The sequence below is a fragment of the Leptonychotes weddellii genome, chromosome 4 (assembly GCF_054177405.1).
Source record: "Leptonychotes weddellii isolate Sample4059 chromosome 4, ASM5417740v2, whole genome shotgun sequence".
In the NCBI taxonomy this organism is placed as follows: Eukaryota; Metazoa; Chordata; class Mammalia; order Carnivora; family Phocidae; genus Leptonychotes; species Leptonychotes weddellii.
In genome coordinates, this window is record NC_138372.1 from 90,402,268 (window position 1) to 90,408,391 (window position 6,124).

At 43.6% G+C, this 6,124-nt stretch overlaps 1 long non-coding RNA gene across 2 annotated transcripts in view; it reads left to right on the forward strand.

Moving 5' to 3' along the window:
• The first annotated feature begins 92 nt into the window (after positions 1–92).
• The window catches only part of LOC115937906 (uncharacterized), a 28,471-nt gene continuing 22,439 nt past the window's right edge, over positions 93–6,124 (forward strand). The window contains exon 1 of one of the 2 annotated variants that reach the window (XR_014144120.1): positions 93–739. This is a non-coding gene — a long non-coding RNA (uncharacterized LOC115937906). The remainder of the gene's footprint in view (positions 740–6,124) is intronic. The other variant, XR_004073116.2, reaches the window with a different exon arrangement.

Below are 6,124 nucleotides of genomic sequence, written 5' to 3' on the forward strand. Positions count from 1 at the left end.
GCGCTGATACGCCCCGGGGACGACCTCCTTTGGGCCCTCGGATTGGGCCCACGAACCCAGACTGGGCTTTCCCATTGGTGGGTGGCGCTGTCAGTGGGCCCCCGAGCTCCGCGCACAGCTTGCTGGGAGTTGTAGGACGAGGCGTCTTCCTCGTCCGGGAGGCTTCGGAAGTGCCAACAGACGTTTCTGCTCAGCCGGTGAGAGCCCGCGAGTTCCCCTCTGGGCCTCCCCAGCTTATTTTAGTTCAGGAATCCGTCAGGCCTAGGCACGGGCTACGAGAGCTTCGTTTCCCGGGACTAAGGGCTCTGAGGCCCTGGTTCCGGGGACCCGTCTGGTTGACCGTTGAACCGAGGGCTGGCCGTTGGGGAGCTCGGCTCGCGGTTCGCCGGGGCTGGAGAAGCCGTTGTTTCCCTTCGGGGCCAGGGGCGCGGAAGACCCGAGGGCTTAAGGATTTGTCACCCAGAATTCTACAGTTCTGTATACCAGAAACGGAGCACGTTTGTCCCGCCGTTTTGATCATGGGGGAGGGCCCGTGACTGGTCACAGTGGGAGTGGAGGATGTCAAAGAGGGATGAGCCCTTTGTGGGCTCACAAACTGATGGGGAAGATGAACGCGTCAGGCAGCCTTGACAGTTTTTTTGTCTCCAAGTACCCTTACCTGGAGTCTCCTGATTCGGCCCTGTGGGGGCTTTGCCACACCTGGGATCTGGGACCGATAACTCCACAATTTCCAGAAATGGTAACACTCTAGCTCCTTACCCTCCGCTGTTCCTATGATTTCTGGTCGCTTAAGCCTGTCAAGTATGCCTGAGTCTCTCACTGCTGGTTTTATCACCTTCCCTACTTGATGCAGCTCTTTCATTGATGTCTCCATTACTCATCTCATGTCATAGGCACAGTGCCTGGAGCCTAAGCTTCCAAAAATAGGGAACTCTGAAACACCAAACAAAATAAAACTTGTGAATAAAATGTGAAAACTATAAAAATTTTTAGAAATTGAAGTGTTTGGCCATTTCCAAAATATAACATGTTAATGAGTCAAATGCCACTTTTTAAAATTTATTTTTAAGATTTATTTATTTATGAGAGAGAGCGAGCGAGCATGCACGAGCAAAGCGGGGGGAGGGGCAGAGGGAAAGGGAGAGGGAGAATCCTCAAGCAGACCCCCCCGCCAAGCACCGAGCCCAACGTGGGGCTCGATCCCAGGAGCCCGAGATCATGACCCCAGCCAAAGTCAAGAGTTGGTCGCCCAACTGACTGAGCCACCCAGGCATCCCCAAAGGCCCCTTTTATATAAAATTACATGTGATTTCCAAAAATAAATATGCCTACAAAGGTCTTAAAATAGTCCTCACCTAGATTTCTTCAGCTTCTCCTCCTTTTCCTCACCTGCTCTGACTCAGAATCTGCTTGTTACACTCTGGTGTGCTGGAGTAAGTCGCAAAAACTGTGCAGACTTGTGTTTGCTATATATTCTTGCTCTGAACTTCACCTGATGCTTGGTGATGCTTTGCTTCATCTCTTACTCATGCTCTATCACATTTCCCATGGTAGGTGTTCCAAATTTCTCTTGTTTAAGAAGTGCTTTATAAGTGACATGTGCATTATTTCACTTAATCTTTTAACAACTCTATGAGGAAAACGGAGTCTCAGAGAGATCTGGTGAGCACAGCCCAAGGTAACACATCTGAGACTTGAACTCCTGTCTTATGATGCCGTGTTTAAGATTCGACTCCAACCTCCCTTTCCTTTCTTAGCTTCTTAAGCATCTAATCACTTATATACTCAGCAGGTAACTGCCTTTAATTGAGTGAGAAGAGCAAGGCTATCTGGAGAACTCCCTCACTTTCTACTTAAAAATCTATGGTTTATCAGGAAGCCTGGGTGGCTCAGTGGATTAAGCATCTGACTCTTGATTTTGGCTCAGGTCATGATCTCAGGGTTGTGAGATCAAGTCTGGCTGTTGGGGATCTCCCTCTACCCCTCCCCTTCTACCCCTCCCCCCAAATCTATGGTTTGTCACACCTCCTCTCATACCCATCCTGACTGCGTTTCTTCTGTTCCTCAACACCTTTGCTCTTTATTCCAACCTCTCCTGGCACTTCAAAACCTTGCTGCTCCTACATTTTCAATCACTCCTTTACCAGCATGTTCTTTCTGTTAAGAGTTATGATCAAGCCCTAAAGGGGGAAGCAAATCCTCCCTTGACTGAGCTGGCTTTCCACTTACTGACTTTTGTGACTCTCACCCCTACATTTCTCAAAAGAGTAGTCCCACTTTCTGTGTTTGTCACCATCATCACCCATTTTTTTCCTCCCTCACATAAACTAACTTCCAACTCTTCTTTCTATTGAAGCTTTTCTCTTGTAGATTACCAGTGACCAAGTCACTGGCCTTTTCTCAATATACAGTCTGTTTAGTACTCACTATTGTTACCTACTTCCTCATCCTTCAGACTTGCTTCCTACTTGACTTCTGAAATGCTCTACTCTCCTGGCCTTCTGATCTCTTGGGCTGCTTCTCACACTCTCCTTCCTCACTGGTTCCCCTTCATCCTCTTTATACCCTACTTTTTCTCTCTACATGCCCTCTTACACAGATGATTCCCAGATCCACACTTTCTGCCCTGAGCTTTGGTCACAACTCTCAATTCTAAATCTGCACCCAAATGTGTCCCTATCATCTTTAGGCCCATCTACCTTAAACTTCACTGAACTTTTTTGCTCACTAAACTGTGCTCTCTGAATTTTTCTATTTTATTCTCTCAAGGATATCATTATCCCCCCTTCTCTCCAGCTTGAAACCTTATAGTGCTCCTGGCTTCCTTTCTCTTTTTCCATATCCAGGCAGGTACCAATCTTTTTCCATCCCCACTGCCGACATCTTACTGCATAGAATTTTAGGATGGTACAGGACTCTGACCTGTAGTATTACACCCTCACCTCAGATATTGTAATAGTCTCTGAATTATCCCTGCCGTCACATTTTTTTTTCAATCAATCCTACAATTTCCCCCAAATTAATTGGGAAAACATGGTACAAGGCAGGCTTCATTCTAAAAGTTTCAGTAGCTCCCTATCTCCATAGGATAAAATCTGGATTCCCTAATACATTCAAACACTGGCCTTTTAGTTATCCCCTAAGCATTGCCAAACACACTTCTTTTTTTTTTTTTTTTGGCCAGTTTTGTCCGCAGAATCCTTCCACCTTTATTATTTAAACCTACCCTTCCTTGGATGTCAGGCCTGCTTTACATTACCTCCTTGAAACTCCCTGTAACTTCAGGGTTCCAGATTTGAGCTCCAGGAGCTCTTTTCCTATAATTTTCTCGTTTCAGTTTGTGTTATATTGTGGTGTTAAGTGTTTCTATTTAGTTTGTATGTGTGTATATGTATATACGGGGCATGTTTATATGTATACACTCCACACACAAACACGCTGTCTCTGTATGAAGCTGAGAAACTCTTAGCAACTAACCTAGTGCCTAATCAGTAGACCTGTAATAAAGGCTTGTTATTGATGAGGCAGGGAATGATGATCGCCAATAAAGGAGAATAAACAGGACTACATGCAGCCAAGAGTTTTGTGGGTCACGCAGACCATAGGTGATAGCGGGGTGAAGTCACAGGAGATCATTAGTTAGGGATTCTCCTTTCCCAGAATCAGTTCAGTGTTTTGTTCCATGCTCACATATTGCTTCATCTTTTTGGGGACCCCAGGCAGCAAATAGTATAGAGAAGTACAGAAATCACAGGATCAGAGGAATGGGACTGATGAAAGTGATCAGGTCCATCAAGGTGTCTAAAGAGTTTCAGCCCACCCTTGTAGCCCAAGATAGAGAAAATACCAAAGGCAGGAAGGATGGGAGGGCAGGATGACCAGGAAGAAATCAGGCAGGTCTTGATTGGACATAGTGATCGACTAGCCCCACCAGAGACTGAGTGAGTACATAGAAAGTGAACCAGAGAGCTATGTCAGACTTACCTTTTACCACTGCACGTTTTTCTCACTCACCATCCCTCTTGCTTCCTTACTTTAAAGGAAAGAGAATCCTATCTCCTAGGTTCTGTGCTCTGAAGACCAGCGTCATCTGCCTCCTCCCTCTCCTCTGTCTTCATCCTTTGCTTTCTGGTGGATTTTTCTTTCAATTCATACTCATACTTAAGTCCCCTACCCTATGCCCCTCTCTAGCTCCGGATTTCCCTTGGCCTCTTAAAAAGAATAGTCTACACTTGCTTCTCTAATTCTTCTTGCATTTTACTCCTAAACACTCGGATCTGGCTTTTGCGGTCACCACTCCTCTGAAAATTGCTTTTTCCAAAGTCCCTGATAACGTCCTACTTGTTAAATCCAGTGGATCCTTTTCAGTTGTTATCGAACAGAATTTGCTATAGTATTATTTTGTTTTAAGTAAGTTCTGTGATCACCGTGGGGCTGGAATTCACAACCTGGAGATCAAGAGTCACACCAAGTGGCTCTACCAACTGAACCAGCCAGTCAGCCCTGCTTGTGACATTGACAAGTTTCTTCTCAAAACTCTCTCCTCCCTTGGCTGCCATAACACTATTCTTGAATTTCCCTCTACTTCCTGCCCCTCTAACCACTCCTTTTCTTTCTCCCTGCAGAGCATGATTTCTCCCACCCAGCTCTTAAACATTGGTATTTCCCAGGGTCCTCAGCCCTATTTAAAAAAAACCTTCATCTTCCCTTGATTGTTGTGAGATTTGGAGGTGGTGTTTCTAGAGCATTAGCCCGTGTTTGATATGGGGGGCTCTTTTTACTGTTATCATTATTATCCACACCATATCTCTGAATTTACTCCTTCCCATCCATCCCCACTATTCCTGCTTTCAAGTCAAGTTCAAGTCCTTATTATACTTTGTTTGGATTACTAACTGGTGTCCCTGTTTCCAGTCCATTCTCTATAATCCTGTCAGAGATCTTTCTGAAACTCCAATTTGATCATGATTTTCAGTGGCTCTTCCAAGACCTTCATTTATTCCGTCAACTATTCTTTAAGCACCTGGAATGTGTTTTCCCAGAATGTCTTCGTGGCTTGCTCCCCGCCTAGAATAGTGATGAAGGCAGGGGCTTTTGACTGTGTGCCAGGATATATCATTGTGTAGAACAAGCAAAAATCCCTCCTTTCATGGAAGCTATCTTCTAGTAGGGGCTTCCCTTAGCTCTACCTCTGCCAGCCTAGGTAACCTCATTTCTTCTACTGCCCCACCCAGACTTTTTTTTTTTTTTTTTAAAGCGCCTGATTCCTAAAAGAGTCTTTAGTGCCATCTAGTGGAAGTAGCTGCAATAAAATGCTATACTAAGAAAGCTTGGACTGTGCACCCTTCTATTTTGCTTCTTTTGAACTGAGATGGACAAGAGAAAACTTGGTTGCATTGCATTATGGCAGCTTTGCATTTTATCTAGAAATTCACTGTACCTTTTGTTATTTGTATTCTAATTGTGAGATCTAACAAGTATAAGTAGTTCCTTAGAACTGATATTTTATGTTAAGTGGGCAACTCTTCAACCTTGAGAAGGTGTAGGATGAAATGGCTAGAATGATCTGAGCCTTGGAGCTCTCCTTGTGTAACTTCTTTCAGATCAGACTGGAACTAAATGAGACATAAGTTCCATTATTACTTAACTACCCACCCTTTCAGAAAGAATTCTCCACAGTCTTCTTTAAGATCTTCTAGCTCTTCTCACCTGACCACTAGTCTGACCAGATACTCTGCCCTGACCCTGAACATTCCAGAGTTGATATAGTCAGAAAGCTGCACCCAATCTTAATTGGTTTGGCATAAATATAAACTATTCTTAGACTGTACTTTATTACACACTTTATTCATCTTTTTCTGTGAATTCCTTTTTTATGTTTATCAAATAATAAAGCTCATTATTAACCTTTTTTGAAATAAATGCTTCATGAAGCGCCTGATACATTAACGTATTTACTAAAAAATTAATGTGGATAAATGCTTCGTGATTACATTATCTTTTATATAAATTTATCTTCCACATAAAATATACATAAACTGGGTAATAATATAAAGAAAATGGCACATTTAGAGATTGGATTTTGTACTGCATATGGTGATAATTCTTTTTTTTTTTTTTTTTT